Source organism: Peromyscus leucopus, chromosome 11 (assembly GCF_004664715.2).
Source record: "Peromyscus leucopus breed LL Stock chromosome 11, UCI_PerLeu_2.1, whole genome shotgun sequence".
In the NCBI taxonomy this organism is placed as follows: domain Eukaryota; kingdom Metazoa; phylum Chordata; class Mammalia; order Rodentia; family Cricetidae; genus Peromyscus; species Peromyscus leucopus.
Genome location: NC_051072.1, coordinates 7,567,356 through 7,594,702, shown reverse-complemented (window position 1 = coordinate 7,594,702; position 27,347 = coordinate 7,567,356). Strand labels below are relative to the sequence as shown.

Genomic DNA, 27,347 nt, shown 5'->3' with positions numbered 1-27,347 from the left:
TTTGCCGATTCAGGTAATAAAACAATCTTGGAGGGCAATGAACACTGGTCTCTCTTTTTCTCTGTAACTGATAAAACATGGTGATTTTATTTATTTATTTATTTATTTATTTTAGAAAATAGAGCTTAAAACATGAAAAAGGAGAGGAGAAGGAAATGATACTATTTTGGATAATATATCACAACTTTAACTGTATGCTTTCCCCGTATTCATTTATTTCTTTTTGGATCTTTGCTTTTCTTAGTACATGTAAAGTTAAAGTAAGTTAGAGCAGGTATAAGAAAACAGTGTCGATCCAAAGAATTATATAACTCAATGAATATCAGCTGGAGGTCAGTATTTATTGGAACCTGAAAACAAGCTGAAGGAAGACATCAGGGCCATCCTACTCATCTCTACAGTTAAAAATATACAGCTTTCCCCAGAGCTGCTGAAACTCATCACAGAAAGGGAGCATTGCTGAGCCAGCAAGTTGTTAATTTTCTTCATTAAGGCACAATGGGACTATACTATAACTGTAAAATAAATATTTTATTTGAACATCTTATCACTAAATTAAATTTGCCAAAGCAAATGTTCAATTAAACCTTCAAAAATAAGTGTTTTTCTCATTGTAAACAGTGATTTGATAAGTTGTTTAGTATTTTACTTTACAGAAAAACAAAACAAAACAAAACCCAAAGGCATAAACTCTCTGCTAGCAGTTTGCCTGATGTCAGGAAAATATAACCAAGGGAATACTACTAATAGTAAGGAAGTGATCGGGAGCGTCCTTAGCCCCTTATGACCTTAAAATATCCATAAAATGCCTTTGGAATGCTCCAACATTAAAGTTTAAGGTACAGTCACTTCAAAAATGAAGAAGGCATTATATCCTTATACACATTATATACATTATACCCTTATATACATTATATACATTGTACCCTTATACACATTATATACATTGTACCCGTATTCACATTATATACATTATACCCTTATACACATTATATACATTGTACCCTTATACACATTATGTACATTGTACCCTTATACACATTATATACATTATACCCTTATACACACTATATACATTGTACCCTTATACACACTATATACATTGTACCCTTATACAACACAGAATGCCAGCCTGTGCAAGTCTCATGCTGGTTGTGTGGTCTGTGTGAATAGTCAATGAGTTTTGGTTCCCACACTGAATGCTGAACTATGGTGCTAAACCTAAGAGTCCCTCCAAAGCAAAGCCATCTTCTCATCAACCCAGATCTGTCAAGGGATGATGGCACCTCTTCATATAAAAATGTTAGTGATGAAAGGATAGTGCCATTCTTGCTGAAGGAAAGAGTCTGTTTTGTCAATGAGAGGAACTAGGCATGATACTCCAGGGCAAGTTTAGTCTCTAAAGTTTAGGTTCCCATCTGGTACCCAAATGCTTTGTAATTTCCTGAATGAACAGATGTCAAAGTGTGCTTGCATATTTTTTCTGAACTGTTTTGAACACTAAATGCATTTTTTCATAGCCACTGAAAGATGCACTTGAAGAGGTGTGCATGCACACAGTTTGATACGTGACCAGTGACATTAAAGTTACTTCTTTTGAGGGGCATATTCTATGTGCCTTTTCCCACACAACCCTCTCCTAATGAGTCTTTCCCAGGCTGTGTCAGTATGGAGTCACACGGTTGCTGTCTGTCACTGTGACAACATACTCTGACAGAAGTGACTTTAAGGGGAGGATTTATTGTGGCTCAGTTCAAAGGTATAGTCCATCATGGTGGGGGCACCAAAACATGAGGACATTGGAGTGACTCTTCACGTAACATTCTCAATCAGGAAGCAGAGAGCAGTGAATGAATGCAACTGCTTTAGATACCCCCTAAGGACTACCCATAACAGTCAAGAATTACCACCTCAATTAATGTAATCAAGATAATAATTCATAGGCATGCCCAGAGGCTGATCTCCCCAGTGAGTTTTAGATTCCACCAAATTAGCAACACTAACCATCACTGGTGGTGATACACAGAATATTGGATATTATTTCTCTGGCTTTTGTTTCTCCTTCATTATAGTGTGATCCTGTCAATTTCAAATTCATTTCCCCCTAGTAGGCTTCAGCGTGCCTTGGAAGCTAATGGCTATTCATAAGTTTGCAAAGCTGAACGAATGTATTCAGCCACATCCTCCATCCACATGTGAACTGCCTATAGACAGCATTGTCTTTTAACCCCGCGGGTAGGGTGCTACGCAGCCGCACTCACTGTCGTCCTGGTGTGACTGGGTGCTTCTGGTTGGTGGCCTTATGAAGCCTACCTGGACTGTGTAAGAACATCTCAGTGGATGCCCTTGTCTCTCCTGCAGTGGGGCATCCAGGTGTAGTGTCCTCTAGACATTTCCACACAGATAGTTTTAGCCTTTTGAGTTTCGTGTAGCTTTCACCAACCCACTGCAGGTGGTGGATTGTCTGGTGGGTTTTGCTGATGTAATAGGCAGGGTTATGAAAGCCAGCAAAAGTTGGCAAAGCATCAGGAGCAGCAGGAGCAGGGTAGAAAGCAGGGGTTCTCAGCCTTCCTAATGCTTCGACCCTTTAATACAGTTTCTCATGCTCTGGTGAGCCCCAACCATAACATTATTTTGTTGCTACTTCAAAACTGTAATTTTGCATCCGTATGAATCATAATGCAAGCATCTGTGTTCTCCAATGGTTTTAGGTGAAACTGTGAAAAGATTGAGAACCACTTGTATAAAGGATCAGCAGCTGTGGCTAGGAAAAGGAGATGAGCTGGCATGCAGGGGAATATAGCCACTGCCACATTCTTGGGCAGGCAGGCAGGGTTTGTTGCACCTCACTACCATGTGTAGATCAATACCGCAATTTAATTGTTTCCATCTTCTGACCTCCTAAACTCCCCTCAGTTGATCCCATTTATTCAGAATTCAGAGGGCAGGTGACCTTATAGGATTGACATGTGAGCAAAAAAGATTGAGACAAAGATCCAGTCAAGAGTATTTAGCACACGACCTCTCCCCTAGATCTTTTAGCATAGCAAGCACAGTGCCCAGGGTAAAACTGGGTCCGAGTAAAATTCTGCAAAGTGGATGTGGTGCTACTCACTAGACAACCTCTCTCCTCAGCAGAACAAGACCAGATTGTAACTGTGGTATCACGACGTTGTCCAGTAGGCCAGCTACACATGCAAATGCATGTCTGTTGTGCTGACTCAGGTGTTTTACAGACCTTCTCTGACATGCATTAATCAAAGAAGTAGGTTGATGTGGGCAAACCTCAAAGTCTCAGTGGCTTCCTCAACAGAGTGACTGCTTTCTCTTCTAGTTTCATTCTGTTGTGATTAAATACTCTGACCAAAACCAACTTGAGAAAGAAATGTTTATTTCATCTCACACTTATAGGTCACAGGTCACCATTGAGGGAGGTTGAGGCAGGAATTCAAAGGGGGGAACCTGGAGTCAGGAACCATGGTCTAACACTATTTGCAGGCATGCTGTCAGGCTGGTTCACAGATTCATGCTTAGCTAATTTTCATATATATCCAGAACCACCTGCCTAGGAATAGCATCACCCACAATGAGCCAGGCCATCTTGCATCAATTAACAATGAAGACAATCCTTCACAGACATGTCCACAGACAAACCTAATAAAGATAATCACCCAACTGAGATACCTTTCAGGTGATTCTAGACTGTGTCAGTTGACAGTTGTGGCTAGACAGGACACTCATGTGTAAACAGAGGCTTTTCTCTGTCCCATCCTGTTCGGCAACTGCTTCCAAATAATCACTCAAAGGCTTATATTAATTATAAATGCTTGGCCAATGACTCAGGCTTATTACTAGCTAGCTCTTACATTTAAATTAACCCATATTTCTTATCTATGCTTTGCCATGTGGTTCATGGCTTGTTATCTCATCTTTTACACATCTTGCTTCCTCAGCAGCTGGTTGGTGTCTGCCCTTCATCATCTACATCTTCACAGTATTGTCTAACCTTATTCTGCCTTGCCATTGGTCAAACAGCTTTATTTATCAATGAGAGCAACACATATTCACAGCATACAGAAAGACTATCCCACATCCCTGTCCAATGCTCTCTGTGTTGTAGAGGTATTTTCTGTAATTTGGAGCTTTGAGGATCACCAGAAAGGAGAGAGATGATGAGCACATAAGATAATCTTTGCTATCCCTGTGTGGTGACCCGTGGGCACTCAGATCTAATTGGCCACACAGCTTCACTGCTTCAACTGACTGTAGAGAATGGCAGGTTTAAAGATGACTAATAGTCTGTGCTGAGCATGCGTGTGAATCTCAGCTCTAAATATGACTGGAGTGCATTGGAACTAATTGAATATTCATTCCACATATTATAATATTCATTAAGTCCTGCTGTCCCAGAAATTTGCATTATACTCAGTAAAACTTGAATATTTAAAGTTACTCTACATATATTGCTCTAACCTCATCATTCATTATTTGAACAAATCATGGAGAAATGCTTTTTCTCCTGATTGAGCTATGCCAGTATAAGTAGGCAGACTCCTGTAGTTATTAAAGTTTTATGATTATTTAGCTACATCTTCCAAGTTTTAATGCTTTAATCAAGTTACTAATTTGACTCTTTGTATCTAGTCCTATGAAGAGTAGATGCAAATGATAGCAGAGCCTTGACAGATCCCATTTCTTACGATTGGGACAGTTAATTGTATTACTAATGAACAGTGTATAGAATGAATTTATTTAATGCCAATACCCATTACAGTCTTAACTGTGTAGACCTCATTGTATGAGAAACTTAGAATTATTTAAAATCCTTGCCACAGGACTAAAGCCCAGGAAATAATATAGTATCATTTAGCTTGTCTTGCCCTAGGAAATTTAGGACTGCCTTATAGTACTGAGTTTTTCCATTATTATAAACAAATGATTTTTATTTTAAAATGTGTAGGTAGGGCATAAAAAGGTATCTACTAGAATGCTAGTGACAAACAGGGACTTGTAGTTAAGAACCTGAGCTTCATTTAATATGCAAAGTGTTAAAACTAGGAGTAAGGAACATAATAATTCATGTGTTATAAATTAGTTTATCTGCCAACATAATGCATGACTACATTGCTAATTAGTGGCATTTATATAGTACATTCTTGGCATTCAACTTCTTGGAATCAGTGAGCTTTATGTAAATCAAACTGTTTAATTATTGATTCCCATTTCTTTATATGCTCTATTAACCAATTTTGTGTTGCTATACCAAAACAACTAACAATCCAATCAATAATAAGCAAATGAATTGAAGATAGACATCCCCAAAGAAGTACAAATGGCTAATAACATATGGGAAAATAGCCAGCAATCTTAGCCATCAAGGAAATGTATAGTAAAATTACACTGAGATCACATTTCATCCCAGACAGGATGGCATCATCAAGGTGAGAATTAGGGAAGGAAATGATCCCTTCTCCCTGTTAGTGGGAATACAAACCATTGTAGCCGTGGTGGAATAAATTAGTATGAAGGATCCTCAGAAAACCCAAAATAGAACTACCATATGATTCAGCCATTTCACTTTGGTAATATACCCACGATTCCCATAGGATTCCATGTCTTATGCTACAAGGATTCCTATGCACTCATGTTTATTATAACCCTATTCATAACAGCCACATTACATAACTAGCCTAGGTGTCCATTTACTTATGGATGGATAATGAAATGTGTGTATATATATGTGTATATATATATAATACATACATACATACATACGTGTGTGTGTGTGTGTGTGTGTGTGTGTGTGTGTGTGTGTGTGTGTGTATGCCCAAAGGAATTCTTTTCAGCCAGAAAGAATGAAATGATGCCACTTACAAAAAAAAATGCATGGGACTGAAGGTCCTCATCCTGAGTAGAGTAAGTGAGACTCTGAAAGACAAAAATTACATATTCTGTTTGTATATGGAAGCTAGATTTCACACGAGAACAGAAGGGTAGAAAGTGGGAGGAAGGACATGGGGATGGGGAAGTGCAATGAATGGATGGTGAATATGATAGTAAAGTGCATGAGATTAAAACAGAACAAAACCAATCGTTTTATAAAATGGAAATGTGCTAGTGAAAAGACAAACATTTTAGAAACAAAAATGTTTATTTGGCTCACTATCTTGAAGGTTCAGGGAACCTTCTGTGGAACCAGGAGTTGGTGTGGGCTTCCTTGGCTGCATCACAACATGGTCTAAGGCATCAGAGAGAGAGAGTGCATGTTAGCAGGGAAAATCCAGTGGTGAAATAGGAAGCCAGAGATCAAAGACATTCCAGTCTCACTCTGTGTGTTATGGTGCTGAAGGGATAGTCTGTGTGGGTCCAGATGTATGTGCTTGCCTGCAGGAAGGCCGGACGTTGACATCCTTTCCTCTTACTTATCCACCTTACTTTTTCAGACAGGATTTCCACACTGAGCCTAGAACCCATCATTTTGCCTAGATTAGCTGCCCTGCAAGCCCAAGGAATCTGCCTGTTTCAGTCACCTGGGGTTGACTATGCTGTCACGTGATGTTACTCCCAGTTTTTTTTTTTTTTTTTTTTTTTTTTTATAAGGGTGCTGGTAATCCAAGCTCAGATCCTCATGCTCACACAATAGGCACATAACCTACTGAGCCATCACTCAGCCCTCTAGTTGACATATCAAAGTCCCCTCAGGAGATTAGCCGTGATTCTCCTGAGGGGAGGAGCCCCTTCAGCAACTTCATTTCCTTGAACTACTCATCCTTGTACAGCCTTCATCAGCTCTTACATCACCACACTGGCCTCAGTGCTTCCAAAAGGTAAGTTTTGGGTAGCACACTCAAATCATATCCAAACCATAGGACGCCTGCCCCTTTCATCTACCACCCCAGCTTCCAATCTTATTCATAGATGAGTTGCAATCATGAGTCCTTTATCCCCTCATTAATCGCTCCTGACTGTAATAGTTTGCAATACTTATTGTGCACAATGACTCTTGACTAAAGTGTTATTTAAGAAATCCAAAGCAGCAACTATATAGCAAGTGATTAATCTAAATCCAGTTGCATTCTAGAGTTTCAAGCAAGAAGTTATGTTCATAAATCAGAATGAGAAAATTCTCATGATGTTGACTTAGTATCTACAAATTTCAGGGGTAATATATCTTTGTGGGTGTCTTCTCATGGAGGAAAGCAAAAAAAATTGAGGTTCCTTTCCATGAGCTTACCTATGAAGGATTTATGTTAAATTTCTTCTCATTTATTTGGGTAATTTTTGCCGCCTCATGGTGCAGATGCAATGCGATTTCTTCCTATCTGGGCACTCTAGGCTTCCTCAAATGTTTCCTTTTGGGATTTTATCAAAGCAGTGTGTATGAAGCTGTCACAGCCAGGGTTAAGCAGCTGGATGGCCTTGGTAGAGGAGCCAGTCCTGCAGTGTTGGCAGCTTTTACAAGCTCTAAATCCATCCCTGGAGCGAGCCTGGAGACTAGATTCCTCACGGCAGGCAGCATAAGCCTTGCTGGGAAGTTAATCCCATGCCTTGGCTCCATGACACAGGGCCACTTGGGGACTGTCTCCATCACTGAGGATCCGAGGATTAGGCTCCAAACATGATTTGTTGAATATTAAATGTGCCTTCTCTTGTTCTAGAACAGCTATCTGCATTATCCCCAGTCCACACAGCAGCAGCTTTACCAGTGTGACGTGTGTGGGTCAGCTTTGGGGCCTGGTGCACATTTAAGTCAGATGGTCATGGATATTCTGTCATCAGTGCTGTCCTCACCCATGTGCTACCTCAGCATAATGTGGCCCATCAGAGTCGCCAGAGCCCTGCTGAATTGATACCGTGCAGTACAGTATATGGTTTAAACTCCATGTCACCTGAACACCACTCTTACACAGAAATTACCGATAAAAGAGAATTTTAATAATCTTAAAGCAGTAAGAACACAACAAAGCTGGCGTGCTTTGAATGAATACTAATGAATGAAAAAAAAAAATAAACCCACCACCAACAATCTAATTAGATGTGATAAACATCAGCCAAAAACCGAGACATAGTTGGTATGATTGCTGGTCTGTGCTGTCAACTCAAGTGCATTAACAGATGCTCAGGACTGGACCCTTAAATGGGTGAAGTGATTGGATAAAGAGGGGAAATGTGAGGAAAGCTGCATGGGACTCAGCAGGTCTCTCTGTTCTGAGTGGATTTGTTTATGGCAGCTGCTGCCTGCTGAAGTCATACTTCGGTTTCTATCCCTTCTTCAACATGCCCCTGATACAGAGACCGCCCAGTGCACCTCCAGCATTGGACTGAGACCACTTCCTGGCTTGGAAACTTGATTCTTTGACTCTCCAGCATGTAGACAGCTATTGCTGCACCACCTAGTGCCTATCACATGAGCCAAGTTTCCCTCCACCTTCTTGGTTTTTATTCCTATAGTGAATCCTTCCTAAAACAATTGAGATGAGAAATATAGACTTGTATCTTCTGCAGTTAATTAACTATCTTGTCCCTGAATGTGTTTGTTTTTCGAGATATAAATTAATGATCCTATAAATTCCTGGAACTTGAATACTGGGAGTTCACGAGGTAATCACAGAGCCCTTCGGAGGTCTGTGGATGTGGTAAATTTCATAGGAAATTCTGTTAGGAACTTCAGGCAATGAATGCTTCCACCCACTGGCTCCAACAGCCCCTCCTTCCTCAGTTGCTCTTCCTCTTCTCCCCTGTGAGTCATTTCATATAACTCTTCCTCAGCATTTGGAGCTCCAGTTTCCTAGGAGCAATTCCTCATTTTCTTCCATTTATTTTTCTTTAAATTTCATACTAATTGCTTTCTCTGTCTCAGCCTGTTCCCACTCCTATCCAAGGTTAATTTTCCTGCTCAGAAATTGCAACAAGCCTGCTGGATCCACTTTTCATGCTTGTCATCTCCTGCATTCAGATACTAGCCTGATTTACACTTGATAGCTCTGTAAAAACCAACACATCACAACTCTATGTATTTAAGAGGAAAGGTCTGGACTTTTCCCAGGCTGTCCAGGCTTCAGCATTTTATTTTGTTGACTCATGTATATCTGAACATTTTCTTTTCTTTTTTTTTTATTTTACAATACTATTCAGTTCTACATAATAGCCACAGATTCCCTTGTTCTCTCCCTTCCTGCCCCCCTCCCCTTCCCCCCAGCCCACCCCCCATTCCCACCTCTTCCAGATCAAGGTCTCCCCCCGAGGACTGGGATCGACCTGCTAGACTCAGTCCAGGCAGGTCCAGTCCCCTCCTCCCAGACTGAGCCAAGTGTCCCTGTATAAGTCCCAGGTTTCAAACAGCTAACTCATGCAACGAGCCCAGGACCTGGTACCACTGCCTAGATGCCTCCCAAACAGATCAAGCCAATCGACTGTCTCACCTATTCAGAGGGCCTGATCCAGTTGGGGGCCCCTCAGCCTTTGGTTCATAGTTCATGTGTTTCCATTCATTTGGTTATTTGTCCCTGTGCTTTATTCAACCTTGGCTTCAACAATTCTCATATAAACCCTTCTCTTTCTCACTAATTAGACTCCCAGCGCTCTACCAGGGGCCTAGCCGTAGATGTCTGCATCCAGATTCCTCAGTCCTTGGATGGGGTTTATGGCACAACTATTAGGGTGTTTGGCAATCCCATCACCAGAGTAGGTCAGTCCCGGCTGTCTCTCAACCATTGCCAGTAGTCTTTTGTGGGGGTATCTTTGTGGATTTCTGTGGGCCTCTTTAGCTCTTTGTTTCTTCCTTTTCTCATGTGGTCTTCATTTACCATGGTCTCCTATTCCTTGTTCTCCCTCTCTTTTCTTGATCCAGCTAGGATCTCCCGCTCTCTTTCACTCAACCCTTACCCTTCATTGCTCCCACTCATGTCCAGGCTGTTCATGTAGATCTCATTCATTTCTCTGTGTCTTTCTTGGGGTCCCATTTTCCAGGTAGCCTCACTGGTGAGTAGCAGTCCAGTCATCCTTGTTCCACATCTAGCATCTTCCCATGAGTGAGTACATATCATATTTGTCTTTCTGAGTCTGGGTTACCTCACTCAGGATGATTTTTTCTAGATCCATCCATTCGCCTGCAAACCTCATGATGTCATTGTTTTTCTCTGCTGAGTAGTATTCCATTGTGTATATGTGCCACAATTTATTTATCCATTCTTCAGTTGAAGGGCATCTAGGTTGTTTCCAGGTTTTGGCTATTACAAACAATGCTGATATGAACATAGCTGAGCAAGTGCTCTTGTGGTATGATTGAACATTTCTTGGGTATATGCCCAGGAGTGGTATAGCTGGATCTTGGGGGAGACTGATTCCCAATTTTCTAAGAAAGCACCATATTGATTTCCAAAGTGGTTGTACAAGCTTGCATTCCCACCAGCAGTGGAGGAGAGTTCCCCTAGTTCCACATCCTCTCCAGCATAAAGTGTCCTCAGTGTTTTTGATCTTAGTCATTCTGACAGGCGTAAGGTGGTATCTCAGAGTTGTTTTGATTTGCATTTCCCTGATGATTGGGGATGTTGAACAATTCCTTAAATGTCTTTCAGCCATTTGAGTTTCCTCTGTTGAGAATTCTCTGTTTAGTTCTAAAGCCCATTTCTCAATTGGACTGTTGGTCATTTTGATGTCTAATTTCTTGAGTTCCTTATATATTCTGGATATCAGTCCTCTGTCACATGTGGGGTTATCTGAACATTTTCATACCATATGGTAGCTTGTAAAAAGCATAGTTCTGTACCCATATACTAAATGAGGCCCGTGACTTTTTTTTTTTAATATGGCAATACTACTATGCTTTTCTTTTACCAATCCATCTTCACGGGTGTAGATTCTGCCAAATGATGACTCCAATGACATTGGTAATGTCACTACAAATGCCTGTGCAATTAAATAAGAATATATAGAAATGAGTCCACATAGGGCTTGAATAATAATATAGGACACTGTGGCTCCACCATGAAACACAATAAAAAAAATAAGACCCCAGGAGTTCAGAGACAAAGCAACAGGAGGCATATCCCAAGGCTTTGTGTGCCTTAATGGTTCACTTGAGCTGCTTAGACAAAGTTCTTAGACAACAGAGAGTTGTTTCCAAGTTTAGAGGTGAGACAATCTTAGACCAGGGTGAGATCTGTGAGAGAAGGGTCTCTTCCAGTTTTCCTCCTTGGCCTTCAGTAGCCATCTTTTCTTCTCTTTACAAGGTTGTTCCTATTTTGCCCCCATTTCATTCTGTCAAAGCCCTGTCTCTAAATGCAACCACAATCTGAGTTAGTGGAGCAAAGACTTCAATGTAGAGATATCTGAGAGGATTCAGTTGAGATCATCACATCATATGTGGTAAGTAAACAAGGTAAAGAGGTTGGGAGAGGGAAAGGCTTGAACTAGAGGGTATGGATTTAAGGCATGTTTCAGTTGGAAGGGATAGTCAAGTTCATGAGGAAATCATTCTCTACACAGCCTCCTGGCATCAACTGTAAAAGGACTATTCATTTTAAGAAATAAATGTAGCATTTAGATGGCATAGTACAGCCTTTGGGGATTAATGAAGCATGTCTTCTGTGGAGACATCTCTTCAGGGTGTGTGGATATGAGTGTGTGATCAACTCCTCTAAACATCCCTGCGTCATTCTCCTTTGGTGGAGAGCCTTCTCTTCTGAAGGAGGGTCAACATACCTTCTGTTGTAGCTGGCCTCCACATTGCTGTCAAGGAGGTTTAGTCTGGTGAGGAAGCAGTGCATGTATTGGCTGATGCAGAGGGAAGTCATGGCTGGGAGCATATGTGACAGCATGAGGGAGGAGAGAAAAACTACAGGGATATAGGGGAGGGGTCTGACTGGACAGTAAAACCAATGTTGGGCAGAACCAGAAAACCAATGTGTGATCTCTTCATTTGTGTAATTCTCCTCGTCTGGAAAACGCTTCCTTAAATGTCACTCATTTCTGCCAGGCTATAGAAAGGTATTAAACAAGTCTACATGGATGCTGAGAGCTGATGTGTCAGATTACTGACCAAGAAAATATCCTGGGACAGAGACAGTCAGACAGCAGGTGGCTGGACCAGACTGCCTTCCATTGCAAATGTGGAGAAGCCCAATTCAGCTCTCTCCTGGAAGGAGCCTCTTTCCCCATGTTTTGACAGTGCCTGTGAGTGGGGAAGAGGAAAAACTAATTGATGTAATGGCTTCCTTGGGGAGGCATAATGTCGAGACATCTGGAACCAGAAGTTTCCTTTAGTTGTGATTCTAGATAAGGCATTGGGATCAATGTGAAGGGTCATATGTGGGTGAGAAAAGGTGGTAGAAGCATGAAAGTTACATTGATCGTATTTTAAGACATGGCTTTGTAGTTAATATGCCATCAGACAGAGTACCTCAACTCTTTGTCTCTTGAGTTCCTAGCATATTAACAGGGCCACTGAGTACCAGAGTAAGGGTAGTGGTAACCATGATTCAAAGTCCAAAGTTTCTAGAACAGTAGTGACTAGAAAAGTACAAGTGCTCAAAAAAGTTGACATCGTTCGTATTAGACATGTGAGATCTGTAGCTATGGTAATACTGGTGGCCAGGCATTGGTGGAGCAGTTGGTGTAAAGACAGCTGCTCCAGGATAAGTAAGTTTATTTCATTAGGTGTAAAAGCTTTAGTCCTGCTCTTTGGATCTATCAATGGAGGTTGTTTTCTGAGCTATTGTAACATAGTCAAGTGGCATGATTAACAGCAATATTGCTAGTGCAACTTAGACCTTCATTACTGAGGAAACATTGAATTTATTTAAGTATCCACTCAATTGCTACCTTACTTTGTGGCTCCTAATTTCACCACTGGACCCACTAACTACCACTTTGTTACCGTATTTTAAGTCTCTGTATAGCAGTTATTGTCAGTTTTTACTTCTTGGTTTGCTTCATTCATTCATTCATTCATTCATTCATTCACTTTTCTGTTTATGTCACCAACATATATGTCACAGTCACTGTATGTGCTAAGGCAAACAGGAAGGAATGAAATAAAAAGAAATTCCTTGTCACCAGGGGCAATGTGGATTAAAAATAAATAAGTAAGCATGTAGTAAAACACTATGTCAGATGGTGGTAAGTCCTATGCACAAAAACCATGAAGTGCTCATCTGGGATGTGGCATTTAGGCTTAAATCTGTCTGGCCTGTTTGAGAGGGCTTCACTTTACCAAGGGATTATATAGCTAGGCAGAAATTTGAAGGAAGTGATGTGTGTGCCTACCTGGGTGAGACATGATCACCAGGAAGAACAAGTGCAGAGTAGATATGTTGTATTCACACCAGAATAAGGAGCTTGGTGCAGCAAGAACAAAATGTGAAGAGGGGTAGGTATACTGATTAAATTTTACCACCTTGAATTTCCACCACAGAGTTGATAGTTTCAAACAGCTACTATTTGTTTAGCTCAGTAACCTATTTATTAGACCAGCCAGTTTGGCTGGTCTCAGCCAGGCAGTTCATCTTCTAGTCTCACTAGCAGACCCAGGAGGCTGGGTCCTGGTCAGTCTTGTGGCACTCGCATGGGGTGGCTTACCTGTGGTCCATGTTGATATGTTATCCCCCAAGTTATCTGCTGTGGAATAACCCTCTTGTACACTGTAAAGGTTTGTCACTCAGATTGGTTTAACAAAATGCTAACTGCCTAGTAGCCAGGCAGGAAGTATAGGTGGGGTGACCAAACTAAGGATGATGGGAAGGACACGGCAGGATCAGAGAGTTGCCGGCAAATGCTAAAAAGCAAGATGAGAATGCCATACAGAGAAAAGGTACCAAGCCATGTGGTGAAACATATATAAGAATTATGGGTTAATTTAAGTGTAAGAGTTAGCTAGTAACAAGCCTGAGCTATCAGCTGAACATTTTATAATGAATATAAGCCTCTATGTGGTAATTTGGGAAGTGGCTTCCAGGTATTTGAGAGTTGCTGGTGGGACAGAAATTTCTGCTACAGTTCTCCCATGCTTATCCCCAATATGTCTCTTTTCCATGTTTTCTTGATCAGAGGTAGTCTTGCAGCAAGCCTGGCTACCCGAGGAGAGGAATAGACTTCTCTTAGATGTTGTTCCTAACCTCACTTGCATATATGAGTTATAAACCTTCCTGAGGATCTGGAGCTGAGGTCAGGCTTGAAGTGATGCAATCGTTGAGAAGCATTTCCAGGCAAGAGAGACCCAAGAGCAGAAGCCAAATGCCCAGGAAGGAGTCTACTGTATTTACCCGAGTGAGATCTGGCATATAGGAAAGGGCTGTCTAACTTTCCCACAATGTGTATCTGGAACACTGTGAATTTTCAATGCATATTTCTTAAATGAAGTAGTGAAAAGATAATATCTACTTGAGAGTCAAAGGAAGGGATCCAACAGAGGGTACCTGGGAGGGGTGAGGGAAGGAAAATGATGTGATTCTATTTCATTTAAAAACATTTGAAAATGAAATGAGTGAATGAATCAATGGGAATTTAAATTGCCAAGGTGAGCTTGAGAAACCAAGAGGAACCCTCCTCAGAATTTCCGTAGGAGTTCCCCCATAGCCCTTGAGTGCTGTGCAGTTGCTGGCCTTTGCTTTCTGTCCTTAGACTGACTACTGGGGTAGGCGTGCCCCTGGGTTAAAGCACTTAGCCAAAAATATATGGACATAAAACCAAGAGAGGCAAGGATCCATTTGTGGAGGGTTATTTAGTACCGTGTTTTAAGCTACTTCATTTTACTCCATTGCATTCTGTATTGCTTCCTTGAATCCTTGGATTGACTTTTTATTACTATAAATAGAAGTAACAAACCAGAGCTCTAAATGAATAATTGGTGGGATAAACTCAAGAACTGGAGGAGCCCTGAATGGTATTGTCAGAAAGGGAAGAAACCCAAGTGTGTGTGTGTGTGTGTGTGTGTGTGTGTGTGTGTGTGTGTGTGTGTATCTCATGAGACTTCAGTAGCTCCAAAGACAGTATTCATTCACCTTCTTATTTTGAGTATTTGACAACCACAAATCTTCTAATTATCATAACTCTAGGGCTTAGAAGTATTAGTCAGCCCTCCCTCAAATCCTATAGGATGTTAGAGTTGTATTCCCTGATGTTAGAGCTGTACTTCTCCATCTGGCCCCAGAGAAGACACATTAAGTTACTCAGGATCTATCAGGATCTATCTTTCCACCCTGGTCCAAGCTCAGCCCTGGTGCTTCCTCAAGGCTTTTGTCCTCTCCTCTCCCTCTTATTTTCCCCACTATCATGTGTCCCTTTCCACGTGGATTATTTCCAAAGGTCCAAGTTACAGGGACTCACATAGCTGCACCCCTCAGTTCTAGAAGCTGACAAGCAAGCCTTCCATCTCGAGACCTTTCCACTGCTGTAGTTCTCTCTCCCGGCGCTTTAAACACAATGTCTACACTACATGTTTGTCCCCTCGCTTCCTGATTGTTCTCCACTCTACTCACGGTCGACCTGTGCCCTCCATCACCTCCTTGAAACTGTTCTTGAAGCCAGCCCTGGCCTGGAAGAGGCTCTGGACATCTCCTGGTGTGACTCATGTCTTGTTGATTCTCCTCTGGAGTTCTCCTTTTCTCTCAGAATGCTCAGATTTATTTTGGTTCTGTGTTTTGCTTTGATTTTTTTAAAGTCCTGATTCTTCCTCTACTGAATATGGAAGTTCTTTGGTGTGAATAAATAACTACCTATCTATTGACAACTTCTTTTGCATATCTAATGGAAGTTAGAATCTAAATGAGTCTGTGGCCGAACTCATGATCTTCCTCCTGAAATTCCCTGGGTGCTCTCTTAGCTCCACATTTCAGAATTTTGTCCCCCTGCTCACCTGTGTCGTAGACAGCCACCCCTGGACCAGATCACCACGTCACCCTGTTCAGACCAATCACATCATCTTCTAATGGCATTTCTGCTGCTTCTCTACTCAGGCTCACATCGCATACAGCAACGAAGAAAATGTCAGTTGTTGTTAACCTCTTTAGTGGCTGGCCATCTAGCCAGCTTGGGAGAAATCGCAATTCCCTCAGAGAACTAAACCTCCTTTTGATGCTGGCCATACCTGTGTCTTTGAGCTCATTTCATGTTTCTGGTCTGTCCCCGGCCACCTGTGTCCTCCACAGGCCTCAGAACTGCTGCCGGTACATTGGTGCTCTGCCCTCTGCAAAATATTTGTGTCCTCTGCTCTTCATGGATGATTCTTACTTCACGTCTCTAGCATTTTGAGTAAAATGTTATAGTTTGGATCTTAAATTTCTTCCACATGCTAGAGACGTGATGGCTAACTTGTGACATTCTTGTGAGTGGTAGAACTTTTTAGGTGGTGGGTCTAATGAAGGAAGTTCGGTCCCTGGATACATGGTCTTGAAGGGCGTTATTGGAACTCACCTCCTTTGTTCCCCTCTCTTTGCTTTGCAGCCGTCATGAGGTCCAAACATTTCCTTTGCCATATGGCCATGTGATGTCTCACTGTCTTGCCACAGGCCCCACACCAAAAGTAAGTCAGTAGGAACCAAAGCCTCGGAAACGGTGGGCTAAATAAAGTACTTCTTTTCTCCTTGTCTAATCTCATTCCTGTTGCCATGATAAAATACCATGACAAGCACAGCACAGAGGAGAAAAGGCTTATCCGGCTCACAATTCCAGTCTGCAGTCCACTATTTGGGGGACATCCATAGTAGCAGGCCCCTGAGGCAGCTGGTCACATTACACCCACGGCCGAGGATGGAGAGCAATGGGTCAGTGGCCCCTCAGTTTCTCCGGTTTTCTACAGTTCAGAGTCCCCTTCTTAGAGAGGGGTGCCTCTCACAATGAGCACATCTTCCCACCTCAGTTAATCCAGACCATCAAACAGACATCTCCACAGGATGACCTGGTCTATGCGGCCTTTACTGATACTTTCTTCTTAGGGGGATCTAGATCGTGTCCACTTGAGACAATTGAAACTATCTGAAGTATCATGTTATCTGAAGTATTTTGTCACAGCCACTGAAAAGTGACCGACATAAACACCTTTTTTTTTTCTTTGTTTTTTAAATCAAAGAGGTTTCTGGGAATCCCAAACCCACCTAGCGTTTTCCCTTTCTCTTCCTCCAGATTTTTTGGTATGGGCTTACATTCTGACCTTTTCATCTAATTTTTTGAAATCTAGCATCCACTAGGCTGCATGCTCCATGGGAGGGCTTTTCTAATCTCCTGTCTTTGCACTAATGTATGAGTGGAGGGACCACTAAGTTGATGCAAGGAGAATTTTATTTTGCAAGATGCACGAGTTTAAATTAAAACCGCCGTAATTTCATGTGCTTTCCACCTCCCCGAGGGCCAGGCTCTCTGTTGCCTGAGAAGCACTGCTGTTGATTTTATCCCCCAGGTATATATAAAAGATAGCTGTTTAAAATGTCTACATAAATGAATCAGTTTAAGGAAAGTTTGCACCATTTTACCATAGAGCTTTAAAGATTACTGAATAAATAGGCAGCACAGATAGTCAGGAATAAATAATTCATAGCATCCCTAATGAATCATGCTATAGGAAAGTGGATGGAGTCATATTTTATTTATCTCTGTATTGTAAAAAATCAATCTGTGAATTTCCAGAGTGGTTGGTCCCAGTACTCAGCTTCTCGGTCTAGCATGTGTGAAGTGAGTGTTCTTCTGAAGGAGACAGACAGCTCAACACTCGTCTGTCTTTTGCTGTCCTGATTAAGCTGGTAAAATCCCCAAAGTTTCCACTGTACTGTTAGCACACTTGTCCTTCTCTGTAGATTTCCATCCTGTGACTTAAGTAATTGCCCTGAAATCTCAATTGCTGGAGTGACCTTGCCATTCATATTGAGTCTGTCTCTGCCTCTCTGGTTGCCCTCCTCAAACGTCCTGCCTGGGCAGCGCTAGCTCTTCTTGAGCTTGTTATTTTGTGCTTGTAAAACACCCCAGAACCTGCCACTGTCCGACCTTCTGTGATCAGAAGGAAAGGAATTTCTGCGTCACAGACATGATTTGCTCAAGTCCAGCTTCCTAAGAATTTGTCTGTACATATAAACATTTTCACACAGCTATTTCGTACAGCATGATGTTATTCCCTTGGGCTCTTTCCATGTATTACAAATTTGATATCATCATGAAGGGTAGGCAAATAGTATGATTTGTTTGTCTGTTTGTTTTGTAGTTAGAAGTTCACAGAGTAGTGTTGACTATTTTCCAAAACACCTGTAATAGTGGTTGTCTGCTGTTCAGGAGGTGGAGTGAGTACGCTCAGCCCCTTGGGACATCTGGTTTGGCAACAGGATAAGCATGGGCAAGGGCAGCTCCACCCCTGTTTTGATGAGCGCACCAGCAGGGGCTGGTGTACTGTACTGTGCCTTGCATTTCTGGCGAGAGTTAACCCCTCAGGTCCTGAGCACTGAGGTCTGTGGTCAGTGTGACTTTGTACATGTGTATCCAACTTTGTGGTGGTGTCACTCAGACAGACAGACAGAGAAAGTCTTGCATCACTGACATTGAAATGCTTCGTTTGAAGGTACCAGCTACAAGAATACCTTTTTATTTTTAAGTGCATTGATAAACACAGAAGAGATCCTTTTCTTTACCCCTTGAAGTGTGTCTCCTGTTACACATCCCACGCCAGCCAGTGCTTCCCCACTGAGCTGTGTCTGTATCGCTGTACGATTTAGCTCTTCCAAACGCACATCTGAAAACAGTGTAAGCGAACGTCTTTTTACTGACAAAGGTAACTATGGGAAAAAGCAAACATCTCCAAGTTCCCATTTAACTGGCATGTCGTTTTCATGGGAATCATTTTATTCTTGCTTCCTGCCCAATATTTTAACAATTCTGACTGCCTGCTAACAACGTGGGCTTTCTGAATATGCAATATGAATATCTTCCCTGTGTCCTGTTGCTCTTCTTCTTCTCTCTGGCTTCTGGGGTGGGGGCGGGGCTCTGGGTTCAGGTTGATTGATGAGCTCATTCTCTTCTGAGTGGATGAGGCTGTGAAATCAAGAGCCACTTGACAGTGGTCCTGCACTGGGGAGGAAGCTGGCAGCACAGAACCTGAGCGGAGCCCGAGACAGCAGAGGAAGCAGAGCTAAGTGCCCAGCTAATGCAAGCGCCACAGAGGAAATTGACGAATTAAGGAACTAGAGGGCACTCATTACAAACTAATGGCTGAAATTAGACTCACAAATTTTGTCTTAATAAGGAGATGGGCTAAATATTTCATCTTAAGTTATTCTTCTTTCAAAAATGCCCTGCACAAATTCCCATCTCAGCTTCTGTTAAAAATATCACTGCACAGCCAAGAGTCACAAGCTCACTTATGGACCTCCCTGATGTTTCCTGTACAAATGGACAAAGTAATCACAACAGCCTGAGGCACAGAGGACAGTTAAATGCTACCAAGCAGAAGTTCTCAGATGATTTCTTTAATTTTTCTAGACTGCAAGTTTGATTTTCAAAAACAATAATGCAACTTGTCAAAAGGAAATGTAAACCATAAAAAAAAAATGAGCAACCATGTTGTAGCCAATTTTTGTATTAATAGGTATGAAAGCCATTTCATCCTGATGGCAAAGTAAGTCTTGTAATGACAGGGACCCTTGTACCCAGGCTGGGGGTGGGGTGAGGGTAGGGATGGGGATGGGATTCAGGCTTACTGGAAGAAAAGTAGAGATTACTACCACACAGAACAATGATGGTTTCTGGAAGATAAACAAAGATGCATGTGAAAAATCGAGCATGCTGGAGACTGACCTTAAACACAGCCCCCGTGAGGAAGAAGCCAGAGAAGTCGCAAACTTTCCCCAATTGTCAATTTTTCCTTTAGTTTTCCTGGCAAAAAACAAGATTTCTGCTACGTTTAATTCTGGCATTAAAAAGTCTCTCTGTTAAAAAGTAAAATAATGGCTTTCCTTTGAAAATAAAAATAACCTCCTGGTTAAAAATATCAGAATAGAGGAATGGATTTCATTGTTAATGATATTTCAAAGACAGCCTGGTGTTGAGATTCTAACAAGTGGTGTTCTTCCACTGAGCCTTTATGGACTCCCACCCCACCCCTCCCATTCCATGTATGTATGGGTACATTTTGCATAATTTAGAAAGGTCGCATGTACGGGAAAAGATCATCTTGTTGAAGCTGTCCTTTGTGGAGTCAATCAGCGGTAAGGCCCAGTTCTTTCGGCAGTCTTCTGCAGTGAAGCCAGGCCTCCCGTCGGCACTCTGGTCTGCTTTGGTGATGACTGTCTCAGTGGCATAGTGACCTGGACCTTACATGTTGGTGGCCTCCTTCTGGGATGGGAGTTTCTTACTCTGTTTTGTCAGAAAGAGAAAATAAACCATGAGGCGTGGAGATGTCACTAATCCATTGATAAAGGGACTTTGGTAGATCATCTTATGTAGATGTAATTCTGAACGGTCTTACTAAATAAGAAACACAGAGCCAAATGCAGAGTTAAAAGCCCAAGAGGTCAGAGCACTAGCGAATAGCCCTTAACTTACCAGCCGCTGCCATCCTTCCCCTGAGAAAAGAGACCTACTTCCTGTGTGTCTGTCTTTTTTATTGACTTTCTGTTCTGCCTTCTTGTTGGTTGTAAACCCAACCACATGACCTCCTTGTCACAGCCTGTCTATACAGACCTCCAGGTCTCTATAGTTGGTATTGAGATTAAAGGCGTGTGTCTCTATGCTGGCTGTGTCCTTGAACACACAGAGATTCTGCCTGTCATGTGATCAGGATTAAGGGTGTGTGCTACCACTGCCAGACTTCTGCTAAATGGCTTGCTATTAGCTCTGACCCCCAGGCAACTTTATTTATTAACATACAAATAAAATCACATTTCAGCACAAATAAAATATCACCATAATCTTAAGCTATAGTGATTTTGAGGAAACAGTGTATATATGCTGGAACTGATTTTATTTTAAAGATATCACATATTGCACTCTTGTTTCCCAGTGTGCTTAGCTGTGTGGATAACACGCACACTGTTTTCTATTCACATCATTTTTAATTCGGCAGCTGCTGATGAGGTCCTCCCCATCTTCTTGTCAGACCTCAGGGAATACAGTAATTATTACTTTGTAGACTCCCTGAGTCTCCAGTTACTTCCTGTAGTGTGCACACCTGTAGCTTTTTTCCTGCTGTCCATGCACTAGCTGTGACCTTGTGGGTAGTCACCTCTCCTTTGCCCTCAGTGTTTCCTAAATGATACTTTGGACTCCGAGTATTTGAGCACTTATCTGGTACTTGATCCTCTGCAGCTCAGATACATCCCCACTTTATTTACATCTCATGTTTGTCTTGTACCATTATTGCTCCTTTCCTGTACGACATGCTATTCCTCCCTCACAACTAGACACCCGCGAGTCAGTGGTGGACGTGCACCCCAGCGGGTTTGCGGGACAGTTGTCCGTGTCCCATCAGCGCTCACGGAACAGTGGTTCATTTGTGGAAAACAGTTTTGAACGCAGCGACTGAACTGGGTGAGCTTGGTTCCCGTGTATTAACAAGGGACTCTACACTGTCACTTTTGTTTTTAGAGGGTGGGCCTTTAAAATTGTATTCATTATACATTTTAGGATTAACTGGAAAAAAAGTGAATAAATCAGTTCTGGAGAACTAGGAGGGGGATACTTTTCTCAAGTGGAGCTTAGTGGAGAAATCCGTGATGGGTATAGTGGTTTCCTGTTGCTGGGCTAGCTGTCAGAACTCATGGGGGATTTCTGGTAACTCAGTCATCTTAGCAGATGATAGCTGGTTGCTATTCCTCAGCACTTGTCTTCCAGGACAGAGCTCTCTCTGGTCTGCTCCTCCTTGCTTGTCCAAACTTTCCCTGTAGAGCAAGTTAAAAGGCCCCTCCACATCCTCTCAGTAGGAGATACAATTCTATTTTAGTCAGCTGTCTGTCATTATGATAAAATACCTAAGATAACCAGCTTATAAAGAGAAAAGATTTATTTTAACTTGCAGTTTTAGAATTTCCCATCTAGGATTAAGTTGGTCGTGTCTTTCAATGCTTGGTGGCTATGGCAAGGAGAACATGTCAGAATAAATGACTCATTTCATGGCTATGGAACAAAAGAGAGTAAAGGCCAGGGTCCCACTAAAGGAGCTATCACTTCCCAGTAGTGTCACCTGGAGGACCAGGCCTTCATTGCATGGCCTCCTGTGTATGTTGGGGGAGGGGAGGCATTCAGCATCCAAACTTCCAGTGCGTCACAGAAGGTGGTTTTTGTGATTCCATAGCACCATCCTGGAATAGAAGTCAGAGAGAAGAGGGACCTGGAGCAGAGTGGGCAGAAGGGAAAAGGGAAATGCAACTGGCTGGGGAAAGAGCGTGTGTGAGGTGGGACCAGGGGGAGTGTGGCTAGTACCCAGGGGAGATGCTTCAAAGGCATTTCAGAAATTGCCAAGGCTGTAGTCCTCAGAGGTTCAGATGTTCAGAAATGCAGAATTCTCTCAAAGACCTTTCAGGGAAGAATCTTCTCAGAGAAGAGTCCTGGAGTGCCCTCTATGCTCAAATCTATGGGACCTGTTTCTTTGTGTTCAGCCAGAAAGGCACGGAGGGGCCATGGCAGCCATTTTTGAAGCAGGACTCTGTATGGCTTCTATGAACAACAGACCTTGATGTTGTCTATGCAAGACTGGTTTTGACAACATGCTATATGGATCTTGGTATCTGTACTGAAATTTCAAAAGACAGTCTGGAAGGCTACACAGTGCACAAACCAGAGTTCTGCAGTCAACCACTGAAAGGGTGATGTGGGAAGCTGTGAGCATGATGCCAAGTAGAGACCTTCAGAAGTTAGACTTCCGGGAACAAGGATTGCTTGCTGAGGGAAGCTACCGGCGGTGGGCAAAATGAGCTTGACAGAGAGGCCATATGGACGGCAACCTGCAGAGTGACAGGGTAGGGATGCCCAAGCCCTTGGCAGCCCACACCCTAGTATACCTTGGGATGTTGTATCCCACCCACCATTGTATCTTTTTTGTTTGTTCGTTTTTTTGAGACAGGGTTTCTCTGTGTAGCTTTGGCACCTTTCCTGGAACTCTCTCTGTAGACCAGGCTGGCCTCGAACTCACAGAGATCCGCCTGCCTCTGCCTCCCGAGTGAGTGCTGGGATTAAAGGAGTGTGCCACCACTGCTTGGCCCACCACTGTATCTTATACATATGCATATCTCACTGTATCTTATACATATGCATATCTCTTTTATACTTTCTGCAGGTGCTCACAGCTGAGTTTGCTTTGAATCCCCAAAGAGACTTTAGGCTGCCCTGCTGAGCAAGACTGGAACAAATAAGACTCTGGCTATCCTTAAAGATGGGCTCCATGCAATTTAAACTGTGAAATGGGCATGAGGCTTTGGGGATAGGGTCAGAATGCTGTGGTTTTGATACTGAATATCTGCCATTCAATATGTTAAACCCATTTTAAGGTTGGATTCCAGGGTAGTACTGTTAGGTTGGATGTGGAACCTAGAGGAAGGGCATCAGGTCATTGGAGAGTGCGCTCCTTGGGGGTACTGCAGGACCCCAATCCCTTCCTCTCTTTCTATTTAGTTGTTTTGTTTTCTGCTTCCTGGCCAGAAAGTGTCCCAGTTCATTCCTTGCCCCACTTCCTGCTCCACATTGCCATCCTGTGCCTTTATCAGAGATCTAAAAGTAACAAGTCCATCTGATCACAGACTGGGGGCTTCTTTAACTGTAAGTAAAAATGTTCTTTTCTTCTTTGTAAGTTAATTGCCTCAAGTGTTTCTCTATGATGATGAAGACGACTAATACAGATATTAAATTGTTTATGAATCCACTGTTTTCTGTATCCTCAATGCTTTACTTCTGGCACCATATGTTTAGGTGTTTTCCCACATCAAGCACTTTTCCCGTTCTCTACAGACACTGACTGGGTGCCCAATGACTTAATTCAATTCTGAAATTATCTGAATGGACTTTTGTGAGTTGGACATCTGGTCAGGTTAAGGTTTAGATCTATTAAGACTGTCCCAAACTCAAGTCCAAGTTGAACTCTCTCTTACATCTCTGGCAGCCGTAGATTGGAGATCTCCAAATGCGTTCCTGAGATGTAATCTCAAGAATTTACAAGGATAGTTCGTAAGCTCGGGAAACACTTCAACTGCTTTTGATTAGGTGGTCTATAAGATACGGCATAAGGATAGTCACTGTAAAAGACAAAAAGGCAAGAGACATGGAAAGCATGTGAAGTCAGTGCCTGTGAGTGCCGCTGCAGAGTTCTCTGAGCTCTTTCTGCTCAGGTTTTAATAGAGGTCTCATTCTGTGCAAGTGATTAATTATCTCACTGGTCCTTGGTGCTCAGGTCAGCCTTCAACTCCTCTTCCTCACTGAAGATCAAAGGGAAGAGATGAAACTTTCAGCCCTCTAATTACATGGTTGGTTCCCATGGAAGCAGTTTCATCTTGAGGCTACCCAAGAACCCCCAGATCCCAGTCTTCCTATTAATATACAGAAAGACACTCGTGACTCCGTATGCCAGGAAATGGGGACAGCGAAGAGGCACATAGATTTCTGTTTATGTCACAGATGCTCCCAGCAGGGCAGTGAGGTGCAATCATTATCTCCGCTTGTCTTCAGCTGAGGACACTAAGGTTCTGAAGGTCAACCAACTTCCCGAGTTACATAGAAATGGAATAATTAGAACTGTCATCAAGCCATGACCCTTTTAAACAGCAGATCGAGAACACAGGACCAGTCACACATGTGTGTGTGCCCAAAGACATTTGCACACACATTTCACAAATACTTGTCTCCATGACGTCCTCCAAGCACAGCTTGGCTTCCAGAAGTGCAGAGGAAAAATACCCTGTGTTTTTTTTTTCAGGTGCCTCAGCTCTCTGGAAAAATACTAACCTTGTGCTGTATTGTGTGGCCTTGGAGTGGAAGGAGAAGGCACTTTCCAGAGGACATTGTGGGAAGTGGCCTCCAAGCTCTGTGAACCTTGCTTTGCAGAGTCTCCTGCACGCTCCCCACCATGTCCCAACGCTACTTGGATGAACACAGCCGAGGTTCCTTCTGTCCCCTCATCCTAGGCTCTACCTGGCTTCTGTCCCTATTCTGGCTGCAGTTCCCTTCTTCTTATGACAGAAGTCACAGCACAGCCTCCCGAGATCATTCACTCACCACTGTAAACCAGCTCCTGCCTTCCTTTTTCCCCCTTCTTTACTCTTTGCTTTCCGAGGAGGGTGTGGAGAAGGGCGTCACGGTTAATATTGTTGCCTCTATTCAACAATGTATTTATTGTTTCTGAGTTACAAGTGGTCTTATTTTATTGTTGTCAATGCAATCCCAGTTCTTCCAAACACAGATTTTTTTCTTTTCTTTTCCCCAGAGAAGTTTGTTGGAGAGCAATTTATCCTTTAATGGGGACATAACTTACTGGAAACCAATAATAGGGTGATCTGATTTTCCAGAAAAAGGTCAACAGTGCTTCCTTCAAGCCTCCCTCTCCTCTCCAAACCACTTGTTTGTTCTGGGCCATTTCCTCTGAGCATCTAAGCAGAGGGATGTTCCAGGGAGTGTGCCACCATATCTGATGATGGATAAATGCCCTGCTTAATAGACTGGTAATGGGCGAGTCACCAGGCAGAAGGCTTCATATTCATTTTGTTCTGTAAAATTCATTGCTTTGGAGTGTTTGTCAAGATGGTCAAAGCTTTCATAGGAAATAGTACCCTACTCCCTCAGGTGCAGCCAAAGTCACAGCTTAACAGCCCTCCTGCAACCTCCTTTGACATTGATGGCACAGGTGGTTTCTGTCACTTCCATGCCAGCTCCCTACATTGACAAGAAATAACTATGGATGAATTAGAACAAAAGCATTGTAAGTTCACCCAGCTCATCTGCGGTCCAGACACAGTACTCATGTAGTCTTTTTATGTAACGGACAGGGATGGCTTTCTTGTATTATTGATGGTTTGGTTTTGCTGAGGGGTCTGTCTTGTGGGTCACACAGGGTTTAGCAGTATTCATTGAGGCTGGTGGCACCATTTCTGGGAATGCCAATCAATTGTTGAATAAACTGAGCCTCTAGGGTGGAGCTGAGGCAAAATACATGCTCATCTGAGAAAGAGTGGGTTAGGAGTTGTAGTGACTTTGGAGATCCTTTCATCAGTTCCCCATGTAAAGCAGATAAGACAAAACTAAAATTTGCTCCTTGACCCAGTGTGTCTACGTTATGATGTCACTCTGTGTCAGGATACTAAGTTACAAGCTCTCAGCATCAGTCAGTTATAGTCCCTGCTCTGAGAGCTCATGATGCTGTCTGGGGAGCAGGCATATGGGTGGACAATCATGGGTCAGCAGGAATTACAGAGACATACATCATTCTGCTACTGACGTCATGGAGTCCAATTTTACAATCATATTTCTAACTGTACCTTTTACTGTTGAGATAGGCATAGGCTTGCTTTGGCAACCTATTCATCTACCCTGTGTAGCGCTTGTTTAGGCTGATAGCTTCAGCTCAGACGTATATTCTGATTCTCCCTGCTATTTACAGAAAGACTTGCCTCCACCAGGAAGCTTTTCTGGGTTGTCACAGCTTGTATTGCTGTCTACTCAATGCCCACTGGGAAGAGCATGGTCCCTTTTCATAGTTTGTGGCTCTAGGACATGATGCAAGGCTTAGTCCCATTTCTCCTTCAGTGGTCATGCTGTTCACCCTCATTGTGTGATATTTGAAGGTAGAAATCAGATGTTATGCTAGATGTTTGGACTAAAAGAGTTTCTATTTGAATATTTCTATAGACTTGTAGAGTGAGGCATGGGGGAAAACTCATAGGTCTCAACAAAGGCTAGTGATAGGTCAAATTAAAAAAAAGCTATAACCTGAGAAGTGTTTGTACCTCTGAGAAATGTTTTTCCTCCCTTGTGTATTCCCTCTAATGTTTGTAAACTAAATCACACTTACTTCCCTGTATTTCCACGTCTTGGGATTACTGGGTCTCTTATCTACTAGCAGTCACTGGCCATAGGGCCTCCACCCTCACTGCATGGTCAGGCTTTTTGTCTCGGAGGTAGGCATCTCGCTGTAGCATCCTGTGCTCTTGCAAGGCCATCAGATTCATTGATTCTCAATTATCATGTGTGTGAGTGGTGTAGCATTTAAGTGAGGGGAAGATGCCCTTGAGGAAAAGCTTCTGTCTGTTTGCTTTTACGGGAGGGACCATGAAAAGGCCAAAGAGTTCCAGAAAGGCATTCATGTATTATATTAATGTGTTTCCCATGTAAAGGGTAAAATAGGATTATCAGATCTCCTTCTTCTTGACCTCCTTGCAAGGGGGCAATGAGTTACC

The 27,347-nt window shown here is 42.5% G+C and overlaps 1 protein-coding gene across 2 annotated transcripts in view; it reads left to right on the top strand.

The window, feature by feature from the left end:
- Nucleotides 1-27,347, top strand: part of Marchf11 (membrane associated ring-CH-type finger 11) — a 106,315-nt gene that overhangs the window by 43,637 nt on the left and 35,331 nt on the right. The gene's annotated exons all lie outside the window — the stretch shown is intronic.